General features: G+C 39.7%; 1 long non-coding RNA gene across 1 annotated transcript in view; it reads right to left on the bottom strand.

Moving 5' to 3' along the window:
• The window catches only part of LOC119864392, a 33940-nt gene extending 29689 nt beyond the window's left edge, over positions 1-4251 (bottom strand). The window contains exons 1-3 of the long non-coding RNA XR_005373805.1: positions 4131-4251; positions 2916-3096; positions 2669-2815 (exon numbers count right to left, since the gene is read on the bottom strand). This is a non-coding gene — a long non-coding RNA (uncharacterized LOC119864392). The remainder of the gene's footprint in view (positions 1-2668; positions 2816-2915; positions 3097-4130) is intronic.
• Between the last annotated feature and the right edge of the window lie 8820 nt (positions 4252-13071).

The following is a 13071-nucleotide window of genomic DNA, read 5'->3' as shown; positions in this document are numbered from 1 at the left end:
TTAGAGTTTACCCAGCCATGAGATGGCAGCACTAAGTTGGTGTTCACACAAAATGTTATGCTGGGCCCACAGAGCCCCTGCCTTTCCTCTCTCTGGGTGACTTTCCAGATCAAGGCAATAAGCAATGGACTAATACGTTCAATGGAACAAAAATAAGCCACAGTCCCCCCTCCCAGAAAAGGTGGCATTTAAGAAATTTGTCCGGCAAATGCAGACCATGGAACACAGACCTGAAATGGAGTTGCATGCATTCCATTCAGTCCCTAAAGATGGAGCCTCAAGTTCCTACACCCAAATTAGGAAAGAAAGGGCTGTTAATTGGTCATACCTTACTAATGGGAGACAATGGGCAGAATGACAAATCTGTGCCCACCTCCCACCCCCCATAATGTCTGGGACAAGTAGCCATCTTAGCTACAAGGCAACTGATGCTGACCTGAAATAAAAAATCAACTCAAAATGGATTAAAGACCTAAATGTGAGATCCAAAACCGTAAAATTCCTAAAAGAAAACATGGGCAGCAAACTCTTAGACACCAGTCTTAGTAATATTTTTTTGGATCTGTCTCCTGAGGCAAGGGCAACAAAAGCAAAAATAAACAAGAGACTACATCAAACTAAAAAGCTTTCACATAGTGAAGGAAACCATCAACAAAACAAATAGGCAACCTACTAAATGGGAGAAGACATTTGCAAATCATATCTCCAATAAAGGGTTAAAATCAAAAAAAATTCAAAAACTCATACAACACCAAAAAAGTCCAATTAAAACATGGGCAGAGGACCTACATAGACATTTTTCCAAAGAAGACAAACAGATGGCCAACAGACACATGAAAAGATGGTCACCATCATTAATCATCAGGGAAATGCAAATTGAAACCACAATGAGGTATCACTTTACACCTGTCAGGATGGCTAGAATCAAGAAGATAAGAAATAAGTGTTGGCGAGGATGTGGAGAAAAGGGAACTCTGTACTGTTGGTGGTAATGTAAGTTGGTGCAGCCATTGTAGAAACCAGTATTAGAAAATTAAAATTAAATTAAAAACTAGAAATACCATACAATCCAGCAATTCCACTTCTGGGTATTCATCCAAAGAAAACAAAAACATTAATTCAACAGGATAGATGCACCCCCATGTTCATTGCAGCATTATTAATAATAGCCAAACTATGGAAGCAACCTGTGTATTGACAGATGAATGGATAAGGACAATATAATACTCTTCCCCCCACCTCACCCCCATACACATGCCCACAGAGGGATATCACTCTGCCATTAACAAAATAAAAAATGAAATCTTGCCATCTGCAACAACATGGACAGTCCTAGAGGGATTATGCCAAGTGAAATAACTCAGACAGAGAAAGACAAATACCATATGATTTCACTTATACATAGAATCTAAAATATCAAACAAACAAAACAGAAACAGATTCATAAATACAGAGAACAAACTGGTGGTAGCCAGAGGGGAAGGGAGATGGGTGAAGTAGGTGAAGGAGATTAAGAGGCAAAAACTTCCAGTCATAAAATACATAAGTCAGAAGAGTGTAAAGTATGGCACAGGGAATATAGTCAATAAAATTGTGATAATGATAGATGGTAACTACACTAATCGTTATGATCATTTTATAATGTATAGAAGCATTTATTCAATGCTTCATCTATGCTTCACCTAAAACTAATACAATATTATATGACAACCATACTCTAAAAAAAAGTATATGGGGCTGCCATATACTCAGTCAATTAGTTTTCTGCCTTCGGTTCAGGTCATGATCCCAGGGTTCTGAGATTGAGCCCTGCATCAGGCTCCCTGCTCAAAGGGGAGCCAGTTTCTCCCTCTACCTCTGCCTCTGCCACTCCGCCTGCTTGTGCACACTAGTGCGCTCTCTGTCAAATAAATAATCTTTTTTAAGTGTATATATTTATATATAAAGATGCATTAGAAATTTTAGATCCTAAACAAGAGGAACACTGCCCCAAGATCTATTCTCTCATGATTTGCCAAAGTACGGTATACTGTAAGTTATAGGCATTATTTTTCCATGTCAAAAATAGGGATTTATGGTTTATGAGCTATGAGGCTACTTTGCAATAAGCATGTATTAAACACAGAGACTCCCAGCACATCCAGAATGTAGGGTGGCCACAATAAGTGTAAAACTGTTCAGAAAATGCAATTCTTCCTTCTTTGCTCAATCTCCCACCATTATCACCTCTTCCAGAAGCTTGGTCTGAATTTAAATCTATTTGGGGAAAGACTTTGCTTCACTTATATGCTTTCCACCCAAGTGTCTCAGATATAGTTACTCATGCTTCACATAATCCTAATGAAAATGTGGGGTTTTTTCCCTAGAATTATCTGGATGATTCCTTCCATTTTCCTTGGCATTGGAGACTGAAGCCCTAAACATTATAAGGCTCTTTCCTTCACTGGATCAATTTACTAGGTCAGTTGTTCACTACATCTAGTTGTTCACAGTTGGTTCCAAACTTGGCTTATCATCAGAATAAACTGTCGAGTTTTCTTTGGTTTTGGTTTCATTTTTAAAGTATAGATTCCATGACACTGCCCAACCTACTGACCTAAAATCTTGAGGAGGTAGAAAGCTGGAAAGTTGTGCTGGTTTCCAACATGTGTGGGGAACAGTAACCCACCTGAGGGAGTTCCAATGATCAAGCAGGTTCAGAAAAGGCTGCACTAGGAAGCACACCTTTCCAGACTTCAGAGCTGCTTCTTCTCACCATACTCACAGTGTCCTGTGGGACCACTGGGAAGGAAACATGGTGAATCTACAGGATCTTCTTACAGAGGAAGAACAGAAAGAGATTTTCCTAGAACCCAAGAGTGTCATGTGGGAGGATTCAAGCTTCAAGCAGGGACAGGGTCAGGGCCTCTCATTACCTGCTTCCAGTTCATCCTCTTCTAGTTCAGAATTCCCTTACTTTCTGTGGGCTTTGTAGACTCGAGTTTACCAGATACAGTACTGCATGGCATAAAAAAACCATGAAACTGCTCTTCCCTGTCGCTGTGTTCCTTCAGTCAAGTACATCTTCAAGGAGGCCTTGTAATCCATCCCAGATCTCTGGCAAAGGAACATGGAAAGGAAATGAGTGAAAACAAAGACATGAGGAGAGAATCAAGTTGTTGGGACTCTCTGAAGGAGAGAATCAATAACTCAGGGAGGAGTTCATCTTGTTTCTGAGGGTAATGGAACTGTCCGAGCAGCACCCTGAGGGTGTTGGGCTGGAGAGCCAACGAGCCCTCCACCAGCACTCACGTCCACAAGGAACATCTGTTCACACCCAGGCTACTGCAGGGAGATTTATTTCTATTAACTGGGGGAAGAAGAAGGCATTTGGTTGGGGTAGGGTTGGGAGAAGAGAGGAAAAATGGAAGGTTTGTGTTGGTAACTCTCACCCACTCAGTCCTGTGGTTTTAGTGTCTGATAATAGAGGGCATGGTCAGACGTTGGACACTCTGCTTTCAGGAGAGGTCTTTATAAAGGTTTTGGCAAAGCAATGTTGCTCTTGGATCCAGGTAGCACAAGGGTGGGTGGGAGACCTGGGTTAGTCAAGGTTTAATCAGAGAAGCAGGACCACTGTGAGTGATATGAAATAAGGAGCTAGATCTCACCTGGCTGTGAGAGGCAGTAGGGCAGTCTATGCAGGACATTGCCACAGATCAGCTAAATCAGTCATCAAGAAAGAAAACTGGATGTGGTCAATGGCAAGAACAACCTGGGACCTGCCTCGGTCTCCCACTACCTCTTCCCTTGATGCCTTAGGTGATGTGCAGGAGACAAAGGGCCCCTTCACCACAAAGTTGCACATGAACCTGGCCAAGAATTCACAGAAGCAGCAAATGTGGTGGGACTGGCCCCAGCCCAATAGCAAATCAGTGATAAATGGGGGCAAGTTGCCACTCTGCTGTATAGACTAACAGAGTGGAAAAAATATGGCTGCTGCTTCACTCCTGCCCTCCAGATCTCAAAGTATCTCTTGTGAGCAAAACTAATCTGTGCTTATAAAAAGAAGAGAATTCTGTGAATGGAAAATCTTGCTTGGCTAAGTTTAGCTGATAATGCAGATGCACAAGACTTTCTCCCTGTTCTGGTACCTGGTTGCTCTGGGTACATCCAGCATTTCAAGAAGCGTGATGTGAACTCTGGAGTCCTCCCAGTGACTGAACTCCAAGACAGGTCCAGGACTGTGAATGCAGCTTCTTGGGTCAGCTTGCTGGGGAAAAGATGTCAAAATGTGTGTCTTGGGAAAGAAAGGAAGAACATGACAGACTGTTTGATGAACATATATGTATATATGAAAGCCCACTTGGAGATTCTCCAGAATAATTGGGGGGTACTGTGGGCAAGTAGGGGGTCAGAGAGTCATACCACTCTAATTTGCATATAAATGGAGATGTCGCCCCACATTGTATTCAGGGATGGGGATGCCTGGACAAGCTGGTTACACAAGTTAGTGGTATCTCATAATGAGAATTACATAAACTCATGAGCTAGAAAGGAATCGGAGTCATTATTTGCCTCTCCTCTCCCCTCCATGCGCATCCTCTGCTACTTGCAGGTCTCTAGACAGATCACACAATTACATGCTTTGGAACCTTGCATTTGGTGTAGCCTCATTGTGAAGACTATTTCCTTGCCCTTCCTCATCCCCTTTCCCTCAATAACACAGACTCAAATTCCAAGTCTCAGGTCAAGTATCTCCTCTTCTCTGACTTCCAGGTAGTATCAATTAAAGGACCCTCCCATGGACCATCTGTTGATAGCACCTTGATTACTTCTTCCAAGGCACCTAAAATAAACTGAACAATTTGATGGTCTTTTTTATTTTAACCAATCTATTATGTCTTTAGTGATACTTTATGGTGGTATAAAATTGCATTTTCCTAATGAAATAATGATGTCAAGCACCTTTTCATGTGCTCTTGTGCCATTCACATATCTTCTCTGATGAAATATCTCTTTAAATCTTCTGTCCATTTTTTAAATTGAGTTGTTTAAGTTTTGAGTGTTCTTCATATATTTTTGACACAAGCCCTTTATCAGATATAAAATCTACATATAGTTTGTCCCAGTCTGTGGTTTGTCTTTTTATTCTTTCAACATTGTCTTTTGAAGAGCAAAAGTTTTAACTTTGATAGAGACTAATCCACCAATTTTTTAAATTAGTTGTATCCTTCCTTTAATTTTCTAGTGATCTATTCATCTCCACTGAACTATAAATTCTTTGAGGGCAAAAACTAACTTCTTCTATCTCTGGAGTCCTAGCAACAGGACCATGATTAGCACTTAAGAGACACTGAAATTGTAGTTCTTAGGGCTGCATTATTACTCCTGGCTATTGTGGGAGAGCCGTTGAGTTTCCTGGCATCTTTATGTAATAACTACTCCTTTTTAAAGGAATAGAAGTTTTAGTCAATGTGACAACTTTTTCTAAGCAAGGACGGCCCTGGTAAGGCCTCTGTACATTTCCCTATATGTATATCTGTATATTTGAACAGAGAAGGATGAACAACAGAAAAATCCTCTCCTGAAGGTCCTTCATTTGGGAATCTGCATGCTTTCGCTTCTCATCTGGGAGAACTCTTTTTTTCTAGAATAAGTGAAGAAAAATCTCATAGCAGTCTCCCCATGGACGTCACCAGGAAAGCAGTTCAAGTAAATTTCACCATGGACCTGCTATTTCTGCTGTAGGAAAGATGTTTAATCAAAGAGATAAAACAGGGCACCTGGATGGCTCAGTAGTTGAATGTCTGCCTTCGGCTCAGGACGTGATCCTGGGGTCCTGGGATCGAATCCCACATCAGGCTCCCTGCATGGAGCCTGCTTCTCCCTCTACCTATGTCTCTGCCTCTCTCTGTGTCTCTTATAAATAAATAAATAAAATCTTTAAAAAAGAAAAAAAGAGATAAAACATCTCCTCTATGTATAAAAAGAACCACAGCCTGGAAGTTCCCTGCGGCAGCCACACAATAGCTGCCAGCTCCCATCACAGTCTTCCACAGATATCAACCCAGCCCTGAGGTTGGCTCCTTCAGGCTAACAGCAATGAAGGAACTATCTAAATATTGCTAGGATACTGCATTCACGAGAAAACAAGAGTTGAAATATTTTAAGAAGCATTTGTCTTGTGGTGCCCTGAAATATCTCCATCTTTCACAATTAAAGACTAAGCATGTATTCTAGTTCTAAAAATATAAGACTAAGAGGACAACCACTAGCAACAAAAAACATCTTGCTTCAAACACCAAGAATTGCTGATAAAGTATAATTTTAAAATGTATTAAATATTTTATTAGGTTCACATACAAAAAAAAGTGGAAATTTCTAGGTGCCAAAAAGGAGCATGGAACAGAGTGATGGCTTAGAAGCTGATAATGCTGTGGTTGCCATAGAGCGAAAAACCTAACAGTTTGAATTTTAAAATAGGAGACATGATGTTGGACCCAATGCAAGGTAAAGAGTTGGAAGGAAGAACTCTCAAAGTGGAACTCTAAAATCTGATAACCCTTCTGAAAAGATAGGCTACAACAAAGTCTATCAGAAGAGATAAACAAATAGTCTTGTCTGTGTCTGAATTCTAGATGAGCCAAAACAACTCCTTTAGGAATTAGAAATCCCAGACAGGCCTGGAGTTCAAATTTATCCACATTTTCTAGGAACTCCTCAGTGCCTGGGCCAGTGATAACTTTGAGGCTCTTGCTAAAAGAACAATTATTAATGCCACAAAGGATTCATGGAAGGGAAAAGGTTAACCTAAGATAAACTATTAAATTTAAATTAATATTAAAATTGTCTATTAAAATTGTCAAAATCCACAAGGAGAAATCTACCACAAACAGAAGGCAGAAAACACTGTAAATACAAGATTAGACCTTGAGAATCTGAGGCAATAGCATTATTATCTGAAAAAAATGTTAACAAGGTAGTGTTTAAAATAATTAAATATCTAATGAAAAATAGAAACCTTTATAAAAGTATAAGAGTCAGCCTGTAGAAATTTTAAAGAGTGTGACTGACAACCTTGATCTAACAGACATTTATAAAACTCTGTACCTAAGAATTAAAGAATATACATTATTAGGACTCACAGTCATCTTAAGAAATACCAAACAACAAATATCACATAACCATGCTCTCTCATCATAATACAATAAAAATAAAAATCTATAACAAGAGGATGACTGAGTGGTTCAGTCACTTGAGCTTCTGACTCCTGATTTGGGTTCAGGTCATAATCTCAGGATCAAGGGATCAAGCCTTGCATTGGGCTCCATGTTTAGCGTAAAATCTACTTGCCCCATTCCATCCCACACTATTCTCCCCTGTGTATGCACCCGCTCTCTCTCTCTCTCTCTCTCTCTCTCTCTCTCTCTCAAGTAAATACATAAATAAAATCTTTAGTGCCTGGCTGGCTCAGCTGGTAGAGCATGCGACTCTTGATCTCAGGCTTGTGAGTTTGAGCCCCATGTTGAGAGTAAAGATTACATTTTTAAAAACCTATAACAAAAAGATAACCCTTGAAACTCTCATATGTTTGGAAATAATTCATGGTCAATTAAAACATTTTAATAAATAGTAGGAAATATTCTTCATTCCAAGTAAATGAAAATTCTATATATCAAAACATGGGGGATGCAATTCAAGCAGCACTTACAGGTAATTTTATATCATACATATGTTAGAGCTTAAGACTGCTAAGCATCTGGCTCAAGGTTGGGAAAGGAACAAGAGAGTAAACTTTGATCAAAAACTGAATAATAGGGATGTCTGGGTGGCTCAGCAGTTGGGCGTCTGCCTTCGGCTCAGGGCATGATCCTGGGGTCCAGGGATCGAGTCCTGCATCAGGTTGCCTTCATGAAGACTGCTTCTCTCCCTCTGCCTGTATCTCTGCCTCTCTCATGAATAAATCTTTTTTAAAAACCTGAATAATAAAAAATTCTAAAGCTCATTACAAAAATAGAATAAAAATGAAACAGAAAAATCAATAAAATCAACAGTTACTACTTAAAAAATGACTAAGGAAAAAAAAAAAAACCTCTCAAGATAAGCAAAGAAACAGTGATTGGTTTAAATATTACACACATGCCTATAAATGACCAAAAAATACATTTATAAAGGAAACTAATCACATTTTAGTGGAGATTTTCAGAAATCATTAGAAAATACCATGAATAACATCAGAATATTCAGATTGAAGTTAAAATATTTTAGAAAATCATAATTTCCCAAAACTATCCAAGAAATGTATAAAATTTGAATGGTCCTATAATCAGTAAATAAAATGAATAGTTTAAAATTCATTCACACACAAGTACATATGTACACAGGCATACACATATACAAATATAGACAAAAAAAAACAAACAAACCCCAACCTCAAATGATTCCATGGGTAAGTTTTACCAAATATCACAGGAACAGATATTTTCAATCTTATTCAAATTGTTTCAGACACAGAAAAAGAGGAAATGCTCCCCACTCATTTTATGAGTGTCAGATTCTTAGATAACCCAGACAGGACAGTGTGAGAATCAAAAACCATTGGGTGATCTCACTAATATAGGCACAGAGAATTTTTATAAACAGATTAGCAAATTAAGTTTAGTAACTTACCAAAATATCTTGACTGTATGTCAAGATTAGTAAGATTTAATGTTAGAAAATCTATTCACATAATCTACCTAATAATAAACCAAATAAGAGAAGTTACAGAAGCAAAAAAAAAAAAAAAAGGCTATGATAAAATAAAAATAAATTCTGATTTTGAGGTAAAATTCTCAGTAGAAATAAAAAGAACTTCTTCTTACTACATAAAGAATATCTACCAAAAACAAAGAGCAAATATGAGAATTAATAGTGAAAAATTGGAATTTCTTGCTTAAAATAAGGAAAAATATAAGGACTTCAGGTATTATTGCTTCTATGCAAACTTGTACTGTCAATGTTAAAGCAGTAAGACTAGAAAAAGAAAATTTAAGATGTAATCATTGGAAAGAAAAAAGTCTGAACTCAGATAATAATGTTAACACAGAAAAGTCAAAAACATCTATAGACAAATTGATAGGACTAATAAGAATAGTCAATAAAATTGCTGGCACACAAACAATACCTAAAGTCCATAATGTTTTTTACACACTAGCAAGAAATGTACAAAAAATGGGATTTTGAAAAATGCATGTCATAATACCAACAAACACTATAAAGAACATAGAAATACACTTAACAGATGGTATGAAAACTTTTATGGACAAAATTATGTTTTAAAATTTTAAGAATATATTTAAAGAAACTAAGTAAATTGGAGAGATACACGATTTTTAAATTTGGGATATGGATTACAACTGAGCACTTATATTAGCTTACAACTGGACACAGTCATCTAACTCAAAGTCTATTCTATAATAAAAGTGTTGACTGTCTCACGTAATTAATTAACCACTGCATTGAAGGTGAGAAAGAATGGTTGGCCAGCTACAGAGTGGTTGTAAATATATCAATTCTTTGTCCTCATGCTGCCACTGCCCAGCATCAGGAAAGAGCATCGCACAGCATATGGCTAGGCTGGGAAAATAACAGCATTTCACAATTCGAAGTTCACTATCTACTGAATGCCTATTGCCTTTGCACAATCATAAAGTTGAAAAATCATCAATCAAGGCCTGTCTGTGTTATAATTTAAAAATACAAAACAATCATAGCATGACCATTTATGAATACATCCATTTCAGTCAGATTATAGTCATATGTTCACAAGAATAACATACAAGCAAGTTCAAGTGAGTGGTTACTTTTAGGGAAGGAGGGAGAAAAAAGAAAAAGATGTAGTAGGGCAATAGCTGTGCAGGAATTAACTTACCTTTCTCTCTTTTTTAAGAACTCTTAAAGCAAATGTATCAAAATAATAACCATTGTTTAAACTCGGCAATAGATTCATAAAGCTCTGTTATATCATTTCCTCATCTTCTGTATTTTTGCAGTGTTGTATAAATAAGTTTTTTTTTTTTTACATATTAACATACTGTCTGGACTAGAAAGCTGAGCAATCCCCAAGTGTATCCTACCCCCATCACCCTCCGAGGGTCTGCACTTTTGTGGTGAAGGCACAGAATGATGATTATCCTCCTGAAGCCAGTCAGCAAACTTGTGCCATAAGTGGGGCTACAATCCACCACAATTGCCTGCTCTCTCTAGAAACAGCATGTGTCTGCCACTCTGGGCAAGCATTCAAGGTATCTCCACTCTCAGGTGTTATATAGATTTACTAAACCAGTAAGAAGTCAGGGGAGAGGGGCACCTGGGTGGCTTAGTGGCCAAAAGAAAAGGAAATTACGGGCAAAGTCTGATAAACATTGATGCAAAAATCCTTACCATAATATTGGTACACCAAGGGGCACCTGGGTGACTCAGTGGTTGAGCATCTGCCTTCGGCTGAGGGCGTGATCCTGGAGACCTGGGATCGAGTCCCGCATCGGGCTCCCTGCATGGAGCCTGCTTCTCCCTTTGCCTATGTCTCTACCTCTGTGTGTGTGTTTCTCTCATGAAAAAATAAATAAAATCTTTAAAAAAGAAGTCAAGGGAGAAACTTAAATTATTGCCTTTGCAAATGACTGTATTTCTGTTACTACTGAGAACTATTCCACCATAAAATCAATGAGGGAGAAGTGAGTAAGGGTGGGGAAATGAAATACCATCATTCCCATGAAGTGCATCACCCCTGCACTCAGTGGGGCTGTTTCTCTGCTTCCCTGCTCACCATGGGTAAACACAGACGCCCAGGCAAAGGCATCCATCTGTGGCCACCAAGTCAAGACAGGGTAAAGGGGCACTTAGAGAAACTCCCTGTACATGGGAGCCTTAACCAAGGGCCTGGTAACAAGCAAGAAGGGGTCCCTAGAGAATCAGAGAAATCCCACCTGCTGAACTCTTCCTCTTTGGCCACAGAACATGAGGGGGTCGGTTCTGGGCAGAGGTTAAGGGTGCAGAATGATGCAAAACTGGGTGCTGGAAAGCAGATAGAATTTTCCTAAGGCAGCCATTCTTAACCCTAACCACATGTCACAGTAACTAAGGAACCAAAAAATACAGATGACCAAGCCTCACTCCCAGAGATTCTGATGCAATCAGTTTGAAGCCAACCATTGGTATTACTTACCCTTGCCTAAGGACTAACAAATAGTTTGAGAGGACTTTTAAGAGAAGTTATTTCCTCAGAGCTGTCCAAAAGTGGAATAAAATCAGATATGCCCAGACTCTAAGCCCAGTTCTGCCACTGATTATGTGACCTGGAGCCAGTTACTCCATTTGACTCAACCCCAGTTTTCTCCATTGAACCTGGGGACAACACCTACTACCCTTCTGTGATGAGAGTAACGGAGATGATACAGGCAAAAGAGTGTCCACCACTTGGCTGTCATTACGAACAGTCATCTGTGGTCGAAGTACATCCTTGTGATGATGATTTACAACAGAGAAGCCAGAGCCTTGCATACCTGAGTCACTCCCATGTTTGTGAAGGAAAGTGATCACCACAGTACCCAGCTGGTTCTCTCTGGATCAAACACTGGTGTTGGCTTGAATGGGAAACCCTTAAGCAAGTAACTCTGTTATTCAAAGGAATAAAAGAGAGCTAAGGGTAGTTACCTGGACTGACTGTTTTGTATCCCCACCCTACCCCAAATTCCCATGTTGGAACCTAACCCCCAGTGTGTTAGGACATTTGGGAGATTAGGTCATGAGGGTGAAGCCCCCAGGAATGGGATTAGTGCCCTTATGAAAGAGCCCCCACAGAACTCCCTTCCCCCTTCCCCCTTCCACCATGTGAGGACAGCAAGAAGATGGCTGCTGGTGAACTAGGAAGTGGACCTGCATCAGACACACGGTCTCTGAGCACCTTGATCTTGGTCTGGCCTCCAGAACTGTGAGAAATAAATTTCTGTTCCTTATAAGCCACCCAGTCAGTGGTATTTTGCTACAGCAGCCTGAACAGACTAAGACAGGCAAGTAACCAAAAGACTCCCCATTTGAGATTCAAAAATATATCACAGGGCTGCCTGGGTGGCTTAGCAGTTGGGCATCTGCCTTCAGCTCAGGACATGATCCCAGTTCAGGAATCGAATCCCACATCGGGCTCCCTGCGAGGAGCCTGCTTCTCCCTCTGCCTATGTCTCTGTCCCTGTGTCTCTCAAAAATAAATCAATAAATAATCTTTTTTAAAAATGTATCACAGGCTCCGGTAGGTAGAATAATGCTCCCCACAAAGACCTCCACATCCTACTTCCCAGAATATTTGAATAGGTTACATGCTGAAAAGAAATTAAGGTTGCGGATGGATTTAACGTTGCTAATCAGCTGACATGGGGACATTGTCCTACATTTGAGGTTGGCCCAATGTAAGAGGAAGGCAAAAGAGGGCAAACCAGGGAGATAGTGTCATGAGGACTTGACCCACTGTTGGAAGAAGCAACAGGAAGAGGGAGAAGCCATGAGGAAGCAGTGTGGGTGGATCAAGAAGCCAGAAAAGGGAACCAGAATCTCCCCTTGAGCCTCCAGAAGGAACACAGCCCTGTTTACACCTTGCCTGAAGGCAGCCCACATCAGACTTCTGACCTCTAAAACGTCAGATAATAAATTTGTGTTGCTGGGCTGCCTGGGTAGGGCAGTCAGTTAGGTGATTGACTCTTGGTTTCAACTCAGATCATGATCTAACGATCGTGAGATAGAGCCTTGTGTCACACTCATCTTGAGTCTGCTTAAGATTCTCTCTCTCTTCCTCTCCCTCTTCCTGTCCCCACACCCTGCCATGGGCTCTGTCTCTCTCTCTGTCTCTAAAATAAATAAAATTAATTTGTGTTGCTTTAAGGTGCAAAGTTTGTGGTAACTTTTTTTTTCTGACCTCTCATTTCATTTTAATTATTTTATCTTTTTCTGTCTTCTCTTCAGTATCCATCACATGGGTCTCAGTGCATGTTATCAAAAATCCTTCAAGGACTTCTTTCTGACAGTTGGTTCCAGCTGGGGATGCCCATCTTAAGTTTG

This window comes from Canis lupus, chromosome 19, assembly GCF_011100685.1.
Source record: "Canis lupus familiaris isolate Mischka breed German Shepherd chromosome 19, alternate assembly UU_Cfam_GSD_1.0, whole genome shotgun sequence".
Taxonomy (NCBI): Eukaryota; Metazoa; Chordata; class Mammalia; order Carnivora; family Canidae; genus Canis; species Canis lupus.
The sequence above is the reverse complement of the archived record's forward strand: the minus strand, read 5'-3'. Positions and strand labels throughout refer to the sequence as shown.